The sequence below is a fragment of the Alexandromys fortis genome, unplaced genomic scaffold, assembly GCF_014885135.2.
Source record: "Alexandromys fortis isolate MF-2015 unplaced genomic scaffold, M_Fortis_MF-2015_v1.1 scaffold_7, whole genome shotgun sequence".
NCBI lineage: Eukaryota > Metazoa > Chordata > Mammalia > Rodentia > Cricetidae > Alexandromys > Alexandromys fortis.
This window is the reverse complement of record NW_026067920.1, coordinates 13,201,125-13,223,025: the sequence shown is the minus strand read 5'-3', so window position 1 is coordinate 13,223,025 and position 21,901 is coordinate 13,201,125. Positions and strand designations below refer to the sequence as shown.

The window sequence follows — 21,901 nt, the reverse complement described above, 5'->3', positions numbered from 1 at the left end:
GATGAAGGTAAAGGCCATGTGGTAGAACATAGATGAATAAAAATATGGGTTAATTTAAGTTATAACAGCTAGTTAGGGACAAGCTTAAGCTATAGGCTGAGCTTTCATAATTAATAAGAAGTCTCAATGCAATTGTATTGGGAGCTGGCTGTTGGTACAGAGAAAGACTCATTACTCATGGCTTCCCATGTGTAGGCTCAAATATCCAAACATAGCATCTGAGAAAACTAAGACAAGTTCTAGACATGAAGCTAGATATGGATTCCCAATCCTGCAGTCTCTCAGATGAGCCAATGCTTAGTGTACAGAGACATGGCTCTTGGCCACTACCTTTGGGCTTGAGCTAGCCACCAATGCTACGTGCTAAGCTGAGCTATGACTGACATGGCAATTTAAGATTTGCCTCACGTGGTCCGAACTCCTGCAGGCACTTAGTAAAACCAGGTCCAGACACAGAAAACTGTGTTTAAAAATGTGCTTAACTGCTGAAGAAAGAAAAAAATGGGTATAGAGAGTAAAATAAATAGTTTAAAAATAATAATGTCTTTTAAGGAAGAGTAGAGCAATATAAAAATAAGGTACATAAAGATGGGAAATACACAGGGTGTCTGGATTCTGTATGATACTTCGCTGACTTTGAATTTTTTAAATGCTAATGTACAAAAACAATCGCTTCTGAGAGACATTGGATTATGGAAACTGTTATTTAAACTAAACTATGCTGGGAGCCGATTTGAGTGGCTGCCACTACAAGATGTCATTTGGCCCCGGCCTCGCTTGATTAATAACTCCATATTAAGATTACACTTCTTCCACCAGAAAACAGGGTGAGCTGTTGTGATCTAGCTGCCCACACTCCCCCTGACTGGCAGGGGAACTTCCTTGTGGTCTGTAATTGACAAGGATGTTCCCCTGCTTTCTTCCCGGCCGGTGGGTCTCCAGAAAAGCTGTTAAAGTATCAAAGTATCAAAGGTTGCTAGGCAGACTCCCTATATAAGGAGCTGCAGCTCAGAGCTCGGGGCCCCTTGCTTCCTGCTCTCCCTTCAACCAAGAGGCTCCAATAAAGCCTGATTTGGGAAGAATCCTCGTCTGGTGGCTGTTCCTTCCTGCTGGTCAGGGAGTTCGCCGCGAAATATAGATTTAAAGAATGTTTTAACTTTAAAATGGAAGTCAGAAAAGATTTTGTATTGCAAGAGAAGTTTTCCACAGGAAGCAAAAGTTATAATTCTCTTAAAATTAATGAAGATCAGATTTGATTGGAGGAGACCTAAAAATCTTGGCTACAGACATTAAAAAAAAAAAGAAACCAAGAAAGACTACATGACAGGTGACATATATGCTGAACCCTTTATATGGGAATAGCTGTGAGACAGGATGAAACGTGGTAAATCTTGTTGGCTACATTGTCCTCTTGACGTCCTTTCTTAGAGAATTGGTTATACAGTCCAAATGGATGTATAAAGTCGGCATATGCCTTTTACCTGCTCATCATACAATAAATGTCACTTTTAACTGACTTGTGCACACCAATGAAGACACGTAGCTCAGGTAATCCAGCCTCTCAGAGTGCCTTTGTTGCAGTTTCCTCAAAATTCTGAATCCATAACAACTTCAAAGCTGCTAGCTGAGATAGTCCAGCCTCACAGACTATCCAGCCAGGTAAACTCTACACTTTACCACCACACAGAGGCTAAACAAAGAATAATATAGCAAAAGCCATGTGGTAGAATGCCAATTAATAAAAATATGGGTTAATTCAAATGATAAGAGCTAATTAGAAACAAGCCTAACCTATAGGTTGAGCTTTTTTAATTAATATAAAGTCTTCATGTCATTATTTTGGAGCTGGCTGGCAGGATAGAGAAACACTCATTACAATTTTTTATCTTTCAGCTATTCTCTCTGAACATTTGTGTCTGCAAATGTATATATATATGTATATATTATATATTCTTTATCAAGCATAGTAATTAAAGTCTTCAGATTTTGCATTTTTTTATCAAGTGTAGTAATACAAATCTTCAGACTTTTGTATTTGTAGGTTTAAATCAAACCAAACAGTTGTAAGTAGAGGGGAGAGCCATGACACTTCACTCATTATTCCATAACAGTTGTTTTATGCATATTTTTAGAGCAATATGAAAAGGGTAGCTGCCATGGCATGATGTGTACATAGATCTCTGTTAGTTTTTTTCACTTCTGGGGTTTCGTATATTTAGTACCACCATTACCACAGTTCAACTCCCTAGGGTCCCTCACTCCACCACCATCCTAAATTCATGTCCTCTTGTTATCAATAACCATATGAGCTCTATTAGTGTTGCCCATATGTGATGGGTGTGTGCCATATACTGAGGCATGGGCAACACCCCCCCCCCAAGAAGTGTGCTGTTTTCTCTTTTATCAACCATTAACTGCTAATACCACCAAAAGTGCGGGTCTCTGGGTGGTCTCCTGTTCATGCCAGAAGTTTCACTAGTTTGAGTTTATACAGTACTGGTGTCATTAACCACAGCTACTGTGAACTGATGTGCAGAAGCTATGGAAAGCTCAGAAATGTGCATTTCATATCTGTCCTCTTTGTCATTCTTTACTCCCACTATTCTATGATGTTTTCTAAGTCTTTGATGAAGGGAGAGGTTAATAGAAATGATTATAGGTGAGCATTCAGGATTTTTTATACTTGGTGCTTTGGTCATATATGTGTCCCAGTATTAAATATGATCCACTAATGAAACATTAAATCTGTGACTAAAGTTGAAAGCAGCCCAAACATATGGGTACAGACATAAATATTTGGAAGACAGTTTAACAGCAGGTTCACTTAACATAACATCAAGTTCTCCCTAAGATCAGCCTATAGTTGTGGACTTGTGACCAGGTTTACAATATAAATACCATCTGTGGAGAAGGACATCATCTCATCTCCAATCATAAAGTGATTGGTTATTTCTATAACCATATGCCACCATTGTACCAGTGGGCAGATCTTGCCAGGCCGGTCGGTGTTGTATGTAGCTTGCACATTTCAGCACTGATTGAGACTACTGATGACTTTCCTTCCCTCAGAGCCTGTACAACACCTTCTCATACTGTTAAGCAAGCCAGAAGGGACAGAGTTTCCTGGTCAATAAAGTTCCATCGGTGAACAGACCTACTCCCAAAAGACATGGGCTACTAGATGAAAATCTCAAGTGTTACCCACAGGTTACCTCCTTACAAGTTACTGGTGAGTTGAGTTCTCAGCAACACCCAAAACAAAAGCTATTTCCACTGCTTTTGATTGTCCACCATAAATAGATGCTACTGAGAAAGACACTGCTTATCTTATATGCAGGATATAGAAAATAGTTTTCTACAGGAACATCAAATTTGACATTCCACCAGAACCCTGTTTATTTGCATCTTTAGGAGCCTTTGGCTTTGTCCCATGTGTTATCTTAAGTCATTCTGAAAGAGAATAGTGCACTCCCAAATTTGAATTTTTGTTTCTTTAATGACTGGTAGTGGCCTTCATCTATTTTCCCTTAATCCATTTTGATGTTCTATTTGTAAGAAAACACCTTGTTTGAAGGCTGTTTTGTCATTTTGGCAAACTTATCAACTATCACCATTATAGACTATTTCAGTAAATGTACATTGCAAACTTTATGGTAACTAATGAAAACTGCTAAGAATAGGGAAAGTAAGATATGTACTATGGAGCCATAAAATGATCAAGTGAAATCACAACATACAGAAAAGAACTAGAGACAAAAACAGAAACAAAGAACAAAACAACAGATAGAAAAGAGTAGCAAATGTCACAGATATAAATAAATGTGAAAAATAATAGAAATTATCCCAGTGAGTGTTCAATAGGCTTAATATATCAAGAAATATATGAGCAAACATGAAACCAGTGAGGACAGAGGGACTGAGCAGAAGAGTATCAGCCATCCACTGGGTATTGCTGCCTTCTTTTCCCATCATTCATCAGCAATAGAATACACCTTTTTCCCTCAAAACATTTAGAATATTCACTAAGATAAACCAAGTTATAGACCAAGCAACACTGATGTTAGATTCCCCCTCTCTATGCTATGAATATGTTTTATTCCCATTGGTTAATAAAGAAGCTGCTTTTGGCCAATCGCTTAACAGAATATAGCCAGGCTGGAAAAGATACATAGAGAGAGTAGACAGAGTCAAAGAGCTTCTGTGTAGCTGCCGAAGGAGAAAGATGCCTGCCCTAGAACCTTACTGGTAAACCATGAGCCTCATGGTAAAATATAAAATAATAGGAATGGGTTAATTTAAGATATAAGAGCTAGCTAAAAATATGCTTAATCTATTGATCAAACAGTATTGTAATTAATATAGTTTATATAGTTTCTGTGTGATTATTTCATGTCTGGGCAGCCGGGAGCTGAACGAGAAGTCTCAAACTACACAACATACTTTAGAAAGTTGAAGAAATTTGGAAAATCATACTGTAAGTGCAGTTAGGTCACATTGGAATTAAATTAGCTGTCATTAATGGAAAACAACCGAAAAACACCAAATACTTGAAGATTATGCAGCATACAATAAGAATAGTTTATCTGAGCTAATAGGAGCTCACCAACTCCAGCCGGACTGGGAAGAAACAAGCATAGGACCAAACTAGTCCCTCTGAATGTGGTTGACAGTTGAATTTGTGGGGCAGATTAAGAGGCCACTGGCAGTGGCACCAGGATTTGTCCCTACTTCATGTACTGGCCTTTTGGGATCCTATTCTCTTTGGATGTATACCTTGGTCAGCCTATATAGTATGGCAGGACTTGGACCTTCCCCAAAGCAATCCTCTCTGAGGATTGGATGGGAGTGACGTGGGAGAGTGTGTGGAGGGAATGGAAGGAGGGGAAGGAGTGGGAACTTGGATTGGCATTTTTTTAAAACCTAATAATTTAAAAAAAAACACAGGGTGCTGGATAAAATACAAAGAGAAATTTAATAATAATTTAACTTAAGAAATAATGAAAACACTTAAAACCTGCAAGATAGCAAAGTCCAGAAGGGAATTTATAGATTCAAATACACTTAAAAAGAATTTTAAATAAATTAAGTTTCTACCTTAGAAAACTGGGAAAGGTGGAGACAGGTAAACCAAAATCAGCAGAAATAGAAAAAAATGAGTCTTCCAAAATGTGATACTGAAACCTTTGGCTATGCAGGATCAAAAGACTCTATCCAAATGGCCCACTTTACACAAAAACTCCTTTAAAGGGATAACATACCTGGATGTAAATAAAATCGTAACATTTTCATAAAATAGCAGGTTAAAGTTGTCAAAACACAAAATTCTTGGTGAGTTTTTGAATGAACATTAGCATGCATGAGCAAAATGCACATGGCAGTACCTGCCACCCAGCAAATGAAGCACCAAGAGGGCAGAGACAGGAGGCTCATGCATGTGAGGACTGCCTGAGTTATATTAAAGAGAAAATTGTTGCATTGTATTTCATTCAAATATAAATTGTTATTCTGTAAAAGTGACAAAAATAGCACAAACTATAAGATGGAAGAAAACATGTTTTTTGTCTGGTAAAGGAAAAATGCCTAGAATGTAGAATAGCCAGAAGTGGTGGATTACTCCAACAAAATAGCTTTTTCCAGACATAATAGGAGTCTCTGTGGGCTCCCCCACCATGACTCCCTGGCTCACACAATCCCTCCTCTCTTTCTTCAAGACTCCTTGGAGCTCAGTACAGTGCTTGGCTATGCATCTCTGCATCTGCTTCCATCAGTTACTGGATGGAGTATCTCTGATGACAGTCAGGGTAGTCACCAGTCTGATTACAGGGGAAGGCCAGTTCAGGCGCCCTGTCCACTACTGCTAGGAGTCTAAGCTGGCTGATGCACACATGAACTCACAGGTATTATGACAATGTGCAGAAGGCCTGCACATGTTCAAACCAGACAACATCCCAGCAAGGAGAAAGGAAAGTGGACACAAAATCTTACCCTAACCAAGAAGGTATTTGCAATTGATACCTGCTGGGAAAGGAAAAGTCTTTTCTTCAAGAAAAGGACTCTAGGCCATCTACCACATCCATAGGGTAGGCCACTCAGGAATAGTTAGCCAGCACATAGTGAACTGCTTGTTTGTTTCTTTTCCTCTGTATGTGTGCCCGTGTGTACATGCACATGTGTGCTTTGGTGTTTGTTTTTAATTTTAATTAAAATATAAATACATTACTTATACCCCTTTGTTATACATTATAAATATATAACCAAGTCTCTTTTTTGTCATTTGTGTGTATATGGTTTCTGTTCTGTTTTGTAACAGATAATCAATTAGATTGCTCATTCATGAGAAAAGCTGATATCCCTTCTCTCAGCAGTCATTAGTGTCTGTCTAAGGTTGGAACCTATAAGATTCCCTCCCTTCCATGTTAGCATGTCTATTGACATTGTCATTGTTCAGGTCTTGTTTAGGAAGCCATTTCTAAGACAGATGGTTTCACAGCAGACTTCCTGGTAGTCTTACAATCTTTCTGCTTCTCTTCAAAGGTATGGCCTGAGCCATAGATTTAGAAGCTGTGCTGCAGGCATGTTCACTGGGGCAGGGCTAACCAGGATCTGTTAGTCTCTGTATTATGCCACTTGGGCTGGCATTGTTCCCCACAAGAAGCACAGACTAACAAAAATCTCAGTATCAAATGGTTGGTTGTAGTAATCATAGTGACCACCAAAGCAATATAAACTCTTACTCTAGCCCTTAGTTGCCTCTCAGATGGTGGAGGGTGGAGGCTAGTGCTGAACACTGGATTCAGATATCAAGATGGACCTTGCTTCATGCTTCCATAGTACCAGTAACCATGATGCAAGCTTTCAAGAGATGGAGGGCAGTTAAACAGTCTTTCCAGCAGTGACATCTGTCAACCACAACAATGACCAGCATGGCAAGATATCCAAAAAATTTCAATTATGGAATCCATATGTTTGTGGTAAACAACAGCTTTCTAATTGAACTTAAGGCTTACCTTAAGTCAATGGGAGGGAAACTGTGTATGGTACTAAAACCTAACCAAATATTGGGTCTAGTGAGGTAGGTCATAGATCTTAGAAGAGAACCTACTCCTGCCTCTTTGCTAGACCAGCACAACTCCTAACAATATCCAAATATTTTCTTATAGAGATTAGTATTGCTATCACCCCTTCATCAAAAAAGCTTCCCTTATAGTAAATGGAGGTCAATACTGAAAACCACAATAGGACATGACGACACACCAATGGACTGTGAGGAGCTCAGATCCTGTTATTTATTTTTAAGAAAGGGAAAATATGAACTGAAGTGGGAGGGAGGGGGGATATGGAAAGAGTTTTGGAAGGGGAAAGAATATGACCAAAACACATTGTCTGAAAAAATTTAAAAATAAAATTTAAAAAGGAGTACATTAAAAATACAAATATACAAAGAGTACATTAAAGATAGTAAAAGAGAAATATAGGTAAGTCAGTAAAGAAAGCTGACTCATTAGAGCACTAGTCAAAGGGAAGCAGAGTTGTCTCTCAGTTTTTAACAAAGCAGACCTTTAAAATTCTGGGAAAAATTATCACTCATAATCACCTGATGGAAAAATATAAATGAATTAACAATATTGCTGTCTGTAATTGGACTGTAGTCACTTAATGGAAAATGAATACCTATGTATTTAGCTGCATTTATAGGGAGGAAAATGGAAAGAATAACAGTAATCCTAACTATTTAATATATAATAGATAATCTTCTTAATCATTTATTTTCTCTGCAATAAGAAAAACAGCTTCATAACTATGAAAAGTGCATTCAGGAACTATAAGTATTAATTGAGTAATAAGGGTAATAAGTACTGATTAATTATGTTAGTGTTATTGACTTGGCCTAGATAACTGATGATGGCTAATTCAAATATGATTCTATCCTATAGCAGTAATGCTTTCCTTCCTCAGGGATAGTTGATTAACAAACATTCACAAACTCAACTTTTCCTGTGCTGGTCTGACTTCAGCATGGAGGCTCAATGGTTGTGGAGGTTGTTCATAACGTCTGGACTGCACTCACAGATACGCCGATCTTAACTGATGCACAGTGATATGGCCTGCATGCTAGTTTTACTCAGAATCATGTGCAGACACTTAATGACAGTGTGACAATATTGGTGCAGGACCATGTCAGAACATGGTTGGATTACGAATGCCCTCAGGACTGGGCATATCTTACAGAAGGGATTCACAGAGCTGTTGTGCCTCTGCTCCTACCACTCCTATTATGAGAAAGTACCATTCTGATACAGGTATCTACAAGGTACATGGAACTGGATAGCAACTTGTTCCTGGACTTTTATGCCTACAGTACTGTAAGAAAATATGTTCTGATCTTTCTAAATCATTCAGTCTGTTGCATCTTATATTATTTGTTTTTATGTTTATTTATGCAACCTACATATATATGTATGGTGCTAGTGGAAGCCAGAAGAGAATCAGATATCCTGAAGCCATGTGGATTCTAGGACTTGAACTTGGGTCTTCTGGGAGAGCAGCAAGTGCTCTTCATGATGGAACCATCTCTCCATCTCTATAATGTCTTGTTATAGACACACAAACAGGCTAAGACACAGAGTATCAAGGATGGAAGGGCCTAGTAGCACTGTTAAAGAACTCGCTCTTGGGTGAGTGTTTATAAGAACCTTTCTCCCTTTGTATCTACCAGTGTTTCTAGAATAGAACTGGCATGGGGAGTCTGCTGGACCCTGGATCCCAGCACAGAGTAGGCCCTGCTTGCCCTGGTAGGTTAAAACATAGGTGGGAGGAGTAAACAGGAGGAAGAGGAAGTGAGGTAAGACTCCTCAGACAGACGCGAGATAGCTCTGCTCTCAAAGACACAGGCGATGAAGCTCCGACTCAGGATGGATGTAGGCTAGAATCTTCCCGGTAAGCACACCTTGGGGTGCTTACACACATTATTAGAAATGGGCTAGTCCAGGTGCGAGAGTTAGCCGAGAAGAGGCTCGATATAACGGGCAAGCAGTGTTTAAAAGAAAAAAAATAAGAACCTTTTTCCCTTTGTATCTACCAGTGTTTCTAGAATAGAACTGGCATGGGGAGTCTGCTGGACCCTGGATCCCAGCACAGAGTAGGCCACGGTAGTGCTTCCTCTTGGCTTGTTCTAGCCTGATGATAAACTATACAGGGGCTCACAGATCTCAAATCAAGCTGGAACCTTTGGAGAGGATTGGAACTGAGTACTTTCCTGCTTTTCCTGTCTCCAGCAGCACTACCTTCCACAGCGATAGCCATCAGTACTCATCACAGGCCAGAATCTACAAGATCAATGCAGCCCCACCCCTGACTCTAGTACTTAGTGTTCAGTGTGTGATTAAAACCTTTTTTGAAATCTTAGACTCAAATAATGAACTGCCATTCTAAACATCCTGCTAAAAACCACAAACCTGTTTATGTGTATACCACTAGTATGTTTTAGATTTTTACTACAAGAATTCATGAAATAAGGCACATATATGGCCTGATGTGGTAGCAGATGTCTTAAATCTCTGCAGTCAGGAGGCAGAGACAGGTAGATCTCTGAGTTCAAGCCTGGCTTACAGAGTGAGTTCCAGTACAGCCAGGGCTACATAGTGAGATTTTTTTCAATATATTTTTTATTTATTATCATTAATTATTAAATTTTAAAAATTATATTACCCCCTTTTTCTCCCTCTAACACCACCTGTGTCCCATATCCCTCCTCAATTTAATGGCCATCTTTATTATTTTATATATTATACACATACATACACAAATATATATACATACAACTTTCTGTGAATGCATGTATGTATATGTACCTACTATATATACTTTTAGGTAAATATAGAATAATATAATTCTTTGAAGCCTTATCAAACATTTTTTAATGTTATTTGTCCCTCCTTCTCCACTCTCCTGTTTTTACCTCCCTCCTCAATCCCCAATTAGGGTTTCCTTCTCCCAGTTTTAGTGGTGAAAACATTCACACACTCAATTCTTAGAAAAATACATAATATGTCTCACTCAAAAAATGAAAAATATATTCTTTTTCAATTTAAATATGTAAAAGCAATCATTTTTCAAACTTAAAATGTTATCTGTTGAATAAACTGGATACAGACTTCATTAAACAAACTAAACGAGGATGTTTTACAAAAAGCCTGCCTTTTCAGAGCCTTAGTCATGTCAATAAATACACTCAGAGAAGCAGGCTTGGAGTGTAGAGCACTTTTTAAACTTATTTGATCATGAAAGCCTGCATTCATAAGTAGATATTAGTATTTGGGGGACATGTGTATTTCACAAAGGGGTCAATAAAGCAATTGTAACATATGTCACGGACTTCTTTGGCTTGTGCAGAGCTGAGAGACACACTGGGGCATGAGCAAGCTCATTTACTAACACAGACATAGGGGCTTTCATTGCCCAGGACAAAAACAGAAACATATGCATCAAGCTGCCACACAATTCCAGGGACTCGACATTACTAAGTTTGAGGATCTCTTTTATCACCCATCCTGGCCTTAATTCCTATATAATTGAATAAGATTCCAGTTTTTATTATTGCTAAGAACACTTGGAAGTTATGTAGCCCTCTGATGTGGACTTCTTGTCCTCAATACTGTGTTTGTGAGATTCAGTCCTCTCTTTTGCACTTAGCTGCATTAATTTTCATTCTCATATGTTCTGAATGAGTCCTTTATCTGGCACATTACTGCAGAAAGAACTTTGAAATAAAGTCATGAAATCATTCTCTCAGAATAGTTCTTTCAACTGTTGCTTTACTTGTTTAAAAACTATACTCTGGGTACATGATAATTTAGTAGAGTACCGTCTTCCACCTTGAGTCTTGCATGTGTCATTAAAAGAAAAGAAACACCAAAGTAGAGCTTTTAGAGGAGCATAAATAAAACAAGTCAGAAAGTATAAACAATGAGGGGATCTGAGGGGCCTCTGGGAAGCTGTGTTCCTATTCCAATTGATGGAAAACATTCCTATGACTTTGAGTCACCTTTAGTAAACACCTTGAATATTCAGGTATAATATATTCCAATTTGGTTATTACTTAATATGTTATTTAATATGTTGCATCCTTAATATCCTACTACAGTGGCATTCCACCTGGCCAACGACTGCTTTGTTGGCTCTAAGGTCAGTAGATGCAGCTTTCTTAGCTTGTCTATGTCCTCAGTTTCCATGCCTACTGCCAGACTGACACTGTTGGTTTGAAATGTGTCTGTGCAGAAGAATAGGAGGGCTGTACTGCAGGGGTCAGCCAAAAAGTGGAAAACTGGCATCTCTCTGTCTAAGAACAAAGATCTATCCAATGGGGACATGATGGAAAGTGGTGGTCCGAAGATGATCTTTAGGGTGGACCCTTGCTGGTGACTGAAGTGGTGAAGTGATGGTACTGCAAAGTTGAGGACTGTGCTGAACAGTATTGTCTATGTTGTTACTAAATTCCATACACTTCTGCCCACTCTGGTGGTCACAGTTGGTGTGGGAGGTCCTTCTCTCTGTGTGTTGCTTTTATTGGTTAATGAATAAAGAAACTGGATTGGTCTATAGGTAGAACTTAGTTAGGTGGGGAAAACTAAGTTGAATGCTGGGAGAAAGGAGGTGGAGTCAGAGAGAAGCTATGGAGCCACCACCAGAGATAGATGCTGGACAGAACTTTACCCAGTAAGCCACAGCTACGTGGCAATACACAGACTAATAGAAATGGGTTAAATTCAGATGTAAGAGTTAGTCAATAAGAAGCTAGAGCCGATAGGCCAAGCAGTGATTTAATTAATACAGTATGTGTGTGGTTATTTTGGGTCGGAGGGAAATGAACTAGCAGCCTCCTACGGTACACAGTAACGTTTGTTTTGTTTCCACTGTGGGGTGAGTGTGCCCAAGGTTGTGGATTGTTTGGTAGGTTGAGCTTTATCATCACCATTCTTCACCCAGGTGACTGCTGAGGTGGTAGAGGTGGCAGAGGTGGCTGTGGAGGACCACCTCTTAGGTTTGAACTGGCTTTTGAGTCATACTAGGATTATACACAACTGGACTTCCATCTGCATTTGTGAAGGGCTGACCTGTCTGTGGTTTGATCAGAATACTGCCAGGTGGTATGTCAGTTGCTTATGAGGGAGGCAGAAGGAAGCTAGTGTTAAAAGATGCACTTTGCCCACTGAGGTCACTATCAAATGAAAGAGAACTGTGAGTGCTGACTGTCGGGTAGATGACGGGTATGCCTTGAGAAGGTTAACTAGGAGCTGAACCTGGGAGATGCTGCTGGGAGTGAGAAAGAGAGCCTGTAGGATTCTACACTACCTGAAGACTCAGATCTTTTAAACATATTCTCATCTGGCTATCATTGTTTTCAAAGCTAGAGTTTTCTCTTTTAAAGAGTGAACCATGAGCATGCCTAACAAATGACCTTTGAAGCCTTCATAAGTTCTTCTTACATTAGTTACAGCCATTTTTATTTTAGACAAAAGTATAGTAATATTTTATGTCCTGATAGATAAAGCTTGCCTAAAGATCAGAAGGGCAAACTAAACCACTAGAGGTCTGGCAGTGGTGGCACACACCTTTAATCCCAGGATTTGGGAGACAAAGGCAGATGGATTTCTGTGAGGTCAAGCTCATCCTGGACTACACAAGATCAATGCAGAAAGAAATCCAGGTGGTGGTGGCCTACATCTTTAAGCACAGTACTAAGGAGTCATTCGCCCTTAATCCCAGCACCAGAAGGATTATAAAATGAGAGGAGAGAGAGGTTTAATCTGCTTAGTCTGTTTAGCTGCTTAGTTTGTGGTTGCCCAGCCTTGATAGAGGTAAGACCTCTCTAGTGGCTTGAATGCTTTACTGGTTTCAGGTTAAGCCATAAATAATATCCAACTCTGGGTTTTTATTATTCATGCTACATATTAGTCTCCTTATTAGCATGACATTCACAATGTGAATTCAGTTTCATGTACATTCTCTTTAAACTGTAATATGCTGTTGGAGGTCATGAAAATTATGTGACTACTATTAAATTCTTATTCCATAAAGATTTTCATTTAAGTTTTTCCCACATGTTTCACATTCCTTATTTCTTTTTTGTTTTCTTTTATTGTTCTTATTGAGCTATATATTTTTCTCCACTCCCCTCCTATCCTCTCTGCTCACCTTCTACACTCTCCAATGATCCCTATGCTCCCAATTTACTCAGAAAAATCTTGGCTTTTTTCTATTTCCTATGGAGAGTATATCCAAGGATGTCTCTTTTAGGATCCTCTTTGTTGTCTAGGTTCTCTGGGATTGTGAATTATATGCCAGTTTTTTGTTGCTTTATGTCTAAAAGTTACTTATGAATAAGTACATATGGTATTTGTCTTCCTAGCTCTGGGTTATCTGACTCAATATGCTGTTTTCTAGATACATATATTTGTTAGCAATTTTTAAGATTTTTTTTCCTGCTGTGTAGTACTCCATTGTGTAAATGTACTACATCTTTATCTATCGTTTGCTCGAGGGGCATTTAGGTTGTTTCTAGGTTCTGGCTATGACAGAAAATAGTTGAGCACATGTCATTGTGACATGATTGAGCATCCTTTGGGTACATACCCAAAAGTAGTATTGCTGGGTTTTGAGGAAGGTTGTTTCCTAATTTTCTGAGAAATTGTCATACTGATTTTCAGAGTTTCTGTACCGGTTTTCACTCCACCATCAATGGAAGGGTATTCTCTTTACCCCACATCCTCTCCAATATAAGCTGTCATCAGTGTGTTTGAATTTGGCCATTCTTACAGGTATAAGATGGAATTTCATAGTTGTTTTGATTTGCATTTTTTGATGACTAAGGATGTTGAGCATTTCCTTAAGTGTCTGAAAAGATTCATCTGTTGAGAGTTCTCTGTTTATGTTTGCAAACCATTTTTTATTGAATTATTTGTTCCTTTGATGACAAATTTCTTGAGTTCTTTGTATATTTTGGAGATCAGTCCTCTGTCTAATATGGGGTTGATGAAAATCTTTTCCCATTCTGTATCCTGCTGTTTTGTATTATTGAACATGTCCTTTGCTTTACAGAAGCTTCTCAATTTCAGGAGGTCCCATTTATTAATTATTTCTCTCAATGTCTGTGCTACTGGGGTTATATTTAGGAAGTGGTCTCCTGTGCCAATGTGTTCAAGTGTACTTCACATATTCTCTTCTATGAGGTTCAATGTGGTTGGTTTTATGTTGAGGTCTTTGATCCATTTGGACTCGAGTTTTGTGCATGGTGATAGATATGGGTCAATTTTCATTCTTCTACATGTTGATATCCATTTATACCAGCACCATTTGTTGAAGATGCTTTCTTTTTCCCATTTTGTATTTTTTGATTTATGTCAAAAATCAGGTGTTCAAAGATGTGTGGATTGATATCCAGGTTTTTGATTTAGTTCCATTGGTCCTCCTGTCTGTTTTCAGTGCAGTATCAGGCTGTTTTCAGTGCAGATTTCTGGCTCGGGCCTGCTCTGGTAGAGGCTGTGGGCTTGGGTCTGCTCTGGTGGAGGTTGCTCACATAGACCTGGTCCCATGGTGGTCACTCATTCAGGCCTGTTTCTATGTAGGTCTCTGGATCAGATCTGGTCCCACAGAGGTTGCTGGCTTAGGCCTGCACCCTTGGAGGCCACTCCCTCAGTACCTCCTCCTGCCAGAGGTCTTTGCACTTTAGGATGTTGAAGCTTAAGATGTCAGTAAGATTCTTAGATGCCATTTCTTCATTGTGTTTTTAAATTTTCATTTTTTATATAAAATGTTTGTATTTGTTTTTTATAATTTTATAAATATATCATTTTCTAAAGGAAGTAACTCAGTACTTAAAATTGAACAGCACAATCAACTTAGAAAGGAAGTTCTCATGGCATCAGAGGTCCACTCAGTGCAGGGTTTGCCCCTTTGCTTTGTCTTGAGTGAGACTGAGCATCATGGTAGGCAGCATATGCTAGAACAAGTTGCTCTCCCTAAGGCAGCCATGAAGCAAAGAAAATGAAGGTGTTGACATTTTCAATCTCCTTAGCAGGCCTGCTACCAGTGACCTAAAGTCCACCCACTGTGTCGCTACCACCTTCTAGTAGCCCCACTGTGGCTAGTAGCACACAGACTTTTGGGAGAGATTAGAGCCAAATAATAGCATCCAGTGCCTGGTTTCTTTCTCATTTGCCATATCAAGGAACCAAGAGTGTCCTGCCAAGTTTATCTCAGTGCATAGGCATTTAGCTCCTCCTTACCGTTTCTAACAATACCTGCCTGTTCAAGGGACCATGTCCTCATTGCAATCACTAATGTGTTAATGGTCTAAAATTAGATCTAAAATCATTATCTAAATGATGAGACATTGTCAAACTCACACTGTGTTAGAACTCTGTGCAGTTCTACCAGCTTGAACTTAGAGAATTACACTAGAAAAAAATACTTTATAAAAGATGTATTTTGCTGCTGTTGTGACATTGAGTTTTTATAGTTTGAAAGGGTTGCCAGAAGAGCCCTAAATATTTATGGAGTATTACATTACCAGATGCGATTTAATAAGGTTACCCTCTTAAATCAATAAGTGGAATTTTCCTGTACTTTTCTTTCCAGAGCTGTTTTTAATGAGGTTGAGGTTTAGATTTATCCTAATTTTATTAAATTTATTGAGAATTGTTTTGCTTTTATGTGCTAATTTTAATTATTACATATATAACTTGCTTCTCAGAAACTTGCAAAAGTCATTTTGTAACTGAATTATTTAGCAATAGTTCACTTTTTACATGTGTTTCACACCATTCAAATTCTGTATTATTTCTTTTGAGTCATTTTCAGTAAGGCCAGAAAATAGTCCACCTAATTGAGACTTTAATCATTTATGATTACCTAGTTATACAATATCTCCCATAATAAATTTAACTCTACAACTATGGTGTCCTGCGTAGATTTCATAATTCTGTAAGCTAATGCTTCTAATGTTTTATTTTGACATATTGAAAGCCATTATTTTATGGCTCTATCCAAGGAATTTGCTTTCAGGTTTATCATTTTTTTCTGTATTTTTCTATTTTTCCTATTGTTTAGTTTCTCATTTTCAGACTTCTGTGTTTCCGTCCTTTAGGCCTCTATGCTGACTCCTATTTGTCCTTGGTGAGAAATGAAAATGGTAAAGGAGGCCTGGATCACAGCGTGGAGGTGCTGCTGCAGCTCAGCAGGTGTGCGGGTCCATATCCTCCACTCTCCTCTCATCCTCCCGCCTCTGCCCTTCCAGTTGCACACCTCTGCTTCCTTCCTCCTAGGGTCTCAGCGGCTCCTCACACAGCAGCAGGATCCTCTTCTCTTGCCCCCAGTGACAGGCCTGGCCACAACTGTGTCTTCAGGGCCACCAGCCTGGCTCTTTCCTCTTTCTTCCTTGTACTTGGGGTTCATAGTGAGGTGTGCTGTCTCCCCTCCACACCCAAGGGAACATCTTACATTGGCTCTTCCCACCCTTCCTTGTGGCTTGAATCCAGCAAAATAAAATTGTTTGTGTATGTGTGTGGGGGGAGGAGAGGGGGTCCTCTGCAATTGTATGTAACTTAAAGTTTTCATGAAAAGCATTGAAACTTTTAGTGGATTTTGGTTTTAGGAATTGAAGATAAAGGAAAATTCAGACATAAATTAAAATGATAAAAATTTAAAAAGAAAGAGTTGGAATTTTTATTTCTATAATTCTGATATGTTAAGAAAAGCAAAAACCAAGATTCCTCCAATGACTCTTCTGAGCTTCTAGGGTGGTGTGTGAAAGCTGCACATGGACCCATCAGTGAATACCTAGAGGTGGGGAAGCTGACAGCTTCAGAAAAATTGTACAGTGTCTGCCTGGAAACTCTTTCTCTCTTCCTCTGCCCCTCCCTTCTTCCCTCCCCACCTCCCTTTAGTCTCTCTGTCTCATCCCTCTCCCTCTTCCTCCCTCCTTCCTGGTCTTTACAATGACACTATAACAGTGTGGGATGTGTAGAAGAAAAGACTAATGGAGGCAGTGGATGGCATATTGCTGTGAAATACGGGTGCAGTTGCTTTTCTCTTTCTAATTTGTTTTTCAGTGGCCTCATGTGCCTGCAGTGTTAGTGGCATGGCAGAGGAGAGGAAGCCATCCAGAATCTCCCCTGGAAATCTAATTAGAAGTGGCACAAACTCTTAGCACCTTGAGTTTAAGAGCTTGCCTTTTACTTTTGTCTGTTGTCTGCTCAGTCAGTTAAACCAGTGAGGAAACTGTAACTACACCACCAGCTCATCTCCAAGTTTACGGCATGTGTGGATGTATTCTGAAATATTTATACACAATTACTTCATGCTTTAAATAATTTGTAAAACAAAATCTGTGTGTGACTGATAAGCGAACAGATGGCACTTGGATGCTGGTCTAAAATCTGTCTTCATTTCCTTGTGGGCTCATAAAATTATATGAAAATCTAATTTACATGACAAGTTTAACATAGAAAAAGAAAATTATACTCAATTAAGTGGATACTAAGTATGCTGTATAATAGAGATTATTGTTGTAATATTGATTTATCTTTTACAAACATATTTGTAAATTCAGCTTAGAAATAAATATATGTTTAAACAGTGGAAAAATAAATAACTAATTATTGTAGTAAACCATATTACCATATGAAAAATATCTCAATAAATATTTTTAGAAGAGAAACTGCCTTTAAATGCCTACTTATAATCATTATTATAATCATTGAAATGTAACCAAATCAAAGGCTTTCAGTGAAAATGAATATATTCTGAAATAGTAGAGTGGTGATTTAAGACAAGCACGTCACGATAGATGGGAACTATCAGAGTGTCTCAAAGAAGCTATGGCACACTGTTTTATGGATCTAACAACACAGATGTTGGGAGTCTTGTTTACTTCCTGAAACAAACCTAAGAACCCAGACCATCCTAAGAGGAAGCATAGGAAGCCTGTAAGCATGAGTGGACAGGCTGTATATCATCAGACGGGTGGAGTATCTCTGTGGGCTGAGAACACTCCAAAGTACAAGCCACTGGTGAAATGAACGCCACTACACAGGCTCTGATGTGGGACTCTCTCCTTCCACTGGAGCACGTGTGTCAGCACTAGAGCTGCGCCCCTTTTAGAGACTGGGGAGAGAGCACGGGAAGAACCAAGCCTGAGTTTCTGTAGACATAAACACGAAAAACAAAAGAACCAGAGAGTATATAATAGCTTCAATGAACATTTGGGAATAGTGATAAGATTGTCTAAGGAAGACAGGACCTCTTTTTAAAAACAAATCAAGTAGCCTTCAAAGATTTGAAAATAAATTTGTGAAAAGGAAAGGATAAAAAATGCCTTCTGACAATAGAAACTGTACCTAACATCGTAAGAGGAAAATAGTCCAAGACAGCAAAGAGCATACAACAACTATCCACAGAAATAAAAGAGCAGCCGAAAATAAAGGCTCACTGGGCACAAAAATTTTATCATATAACTTAGTCCAAGGACACATGAATGGTTAGGAGTGATCTGCCCATCAACACCACTTACTATGAGTTAGAAGTTAGAATTGATGACTTCCTGTTTACTCCTAAGAGTAAAGGAACACAGTGGTGAAGTTATGTGTGGTGAAGTCAATTAGCTAGGTTATTTTGGATGGCAGTGTATATATGTTCATGTATATTCTTTCTGGGTAAGGTGACATTATCTTTATCCTTAAGTTAGTTCTATGAAATACCTCAAAAACAATGCCAAGCAATTTTTTTTAATGAAAAGAAGATGAAATTGCACAAGGATAAGACTATTAAAGCCAGTTGTTCCATATTCTGGAATTATCTAATACAGAATTTCAATTATACTTAATATATACAATAATAACAGAAATATATCAACATTTTAGAAAGAAAACAGGGATAAAATAAGCTGGGATTTCTCAAGTGGTATTAACATAAAGAGATCAAAATATAGAAATAAGATGTAGTAGGAAATTTGAAGGTAGAATGACTAAAAAGTATTCAGAAGAAAGTGTTAGCACAAAATAATAATATTCAGAGAGCATGTCAAAAATATATCTAGCCACTTGCCTAAAGGACCAGAGACCAAATATTTAAATTTGGGTACCATACTCTCTGAGACGAATTAAGCTTTGCCATTGTTCACAAGACACATTATGTAGGAAAGAATAGGGGAAGTTCTAATAAAAAATCATTAACAAAATACTGGAAGCTAGTTTGACTTGGTTATTGAGCCACACAGTCCAATCTTTGGAAAATTGAGATATGATATTATTACTACAGGATAAGATGCAACACTCATTATAATAAGATTATAGTTGGTAACTTAGAAAAGATGCCAGGTTACATACAGATGGAAGCCTTAGAAAAAATGGGATTCTTTTATCTATTGTAATATACAACTTAGGAAACCATTGTGAGCCTGTTGAAAAGAGCAAAAGATAACCATTACCAGCAAAACAAAAAGAAAACAGACAATATGTTTTTCCCACCTCTCTCCCCACTAGCCTCTGCCCTTTTCTCTCTCACACACACACACACACACACACACACACACACACACACACACACACACAGTGAAAGATAAAGACAGAGACAGACAGTGACAGAGAAACAGAAAACCAGACAGAGACAAAGAATATATTGACATATATCTAAAATCAACATATGAGAAAAGAAATTTGATATTTGTCTTTCTGAATTTTGCAAAAAAAATTATAATCTCTAGTTCCATCTACTTTCCTTCTAATAACATGACCGAGTTTTGATCATAGTGGATTAAAATACCATGTGTGTCTATGCTACATCTTCCTTAACAGCTGTATGAACATCTAGGCTGATTCATAACTTGAAGAGTGCCATGGAAACCACAGACAAGCTGGTACCTCTGTAGTATGTCTAGACTCCTCAGGGTATGTCCCCAGGAGTGGTATAGCAGAATCTAGTGGGGAGAGAGGTGGGAAAAACATATGGAATTAAATATAGTTAAAGTATATAGTATACTTGACTGAAAATGTTTATGGAACCCACGAATATGTACAGTGAATATGAACTAATTTGAAAACCTATCCAAAAGGATTTCATTTATTTAAATTGCATACAGTTAAAAACCCTCTATAAAGAATTCAGGGCACATCTCATTTATTTAATTTCAACTCTAATAGAATTGGGGTATTTTGTTTTTTGTTTGTTTGTTTGACACAGGGTTTTATTATAGAGCCTTGGCTGTCCTGGCGCTCATTGTGTAAGCCATACTGCCCTCGGAGTTACAGGCATTCACCTGCTTCTGCCTCACAATGACCAACCAACCCAACATGAAGACTTCTTAAGAGGACCCTACTCCAGGCGAAGTAAGCCAATGTCAACTAATTTTCATAAAGTAAAAGATCATCAAGAAATTTTAAGTAGCAGGACAGTAAAATTTTTCCCATACCTAAAGAACTTAATATATTTAAATAATTCCAAAATATGTCTAAAAAATGTTAAAAATGTGACAAGTAAAAGAAATAGACCGACAGGATTTTATAGCATTAGCCTAATTTCCACAGCCATTTCTAGAGCTGGATCCTTTCCTTATTCAGTATGCATGCTTCCACTTTTCCTGAATCCAAAATAACCTGAACATGCCTTTTATTTGTTCAATTAAGATTGAAATTTCTAAATAAATTGATTTTATTCTGACATTTTGAGAAATGTATTAAAAGCTTACCCATCTCTGTATTAGCAATAAAAAAAAAGAAAAAAAAAAGAAAACAGACAATTGTCAAACTGCCTCCGAAGAACTGAGGAGCAGAAAGAAGGGACAGTCTCCACCCTGGAATTCAGAGCAGAGCAAAATGCCGCTGAGACTTGAAAGAGATTAGCAACTAGAGGTTCAGAGTGAGCAATCAGCTTTAGAAATAATTAGGATATATTAATCATAATGGTGTTCATCATGCAATTTCATTCGTGTGTACAATGCCATCCAACTGTACTACATGCAAAGAGGTTCTTTAAAAAGGAAGAAATAGCTTCAAAATAAATAGCTTCAACCAAGCAATTGATGGGAACCTTCATCTACCATGCCTTCTGTTTGTGGACCAGCACTGCAGGGAGCCTTTAAGTAGGAGGAAAGTGTCCTGTGAGGAGGCTGGAGAAGCAGTGCAGGCACGTGGTCAGCTGAGCAGCTCTCAGAACGTTTGATGGGAAGCAACACTAATGCTTTTTACTTAAAAACTTAAAAAAACTATATGTTTTTTCTTGGGTTCACCTTCTTCTTTAGCTTCGTTAGGTTCACCAGGTATACACTCCGTGACCTTTATTTATGGCTAGAAGCCAATTATGAGTGAATACATCCCATGTTCATCTTTTTGGGTCTGGGTTACCTCGCTCAGGATAGTGTTTTCTATTTCCATCCATTTGCATGCAAAATTCGAGAAGTCATTGTTTTTTACTGCAGCATAATACTCTAATGTGTATATATTCCACACTTTCTTCATCCATTCTTCCATTGAAGGGCATCTAGGTTGTTTCCAGGTTCTGGCTATTACAAATAATGCTGCTATGAACATAGTTGAACAAATGCTTTTGTCATATGATAGGGCATCTCTTGGGTATATTCCCAAGAGTGGTATTGCTGGGTCCAGGGGTAGGTTGATCCCGAATTTCCTGAGAAACCGAAACACTGATTTCCAAAGTGGTTGCACAAGATTGCATTCCCACCAGCAATGGATGAGGGTACCCCTTCCTCCACAGCCTCTCCAGCAAAGGCTATCATCGGTGCTTTTGATTTTAGCCATTCTGACAGGTGTGAGATGATATCTCAAAGTTGTTTTGATTTGCATTTCCCTGATTGCTAATGAGGTTGAGCATGACCTTAGGTGTCTTTTGG

General features: G+C 38.4%; 2 protein-coding genes across 4 annotated transcripts in view; one reads left to right on the top strand and one right to left on the bottom strand.

The window, feature by feature from the left end:
• Zpbp (zona pellucida binding protein) overlaps nucleotides 1-21,901 on the top strand; it is a 390,789-nt gene that overhangs the window by 131,270 nt on the left and 237,618 nt on the right. Inside the window, exons 15-16 of the mRNA XM_050141095.1 lie at nucleotides 16,145-16,238; nucleotides 20,236-20,381. The gene's annotated coding sequence lies outside the window, so the exon portion shown is untranslated. The remainder of the gene's footprint in view (nucleotides 1-16,144; nucleotides 16,239-20,235; nucleotides 20,382-21,901) is intronic.
• The window catches only part of Vwc2 (von Willebrand factor C domain containing 2), a 150,064-nt gene that overhangs the window by 6,566 nt on the left and 121,597 nt on the right, over nucleotides 1-21,901 (bottom strand). The gene's annotated exons all lie outside the window — the stretch shown is intronic.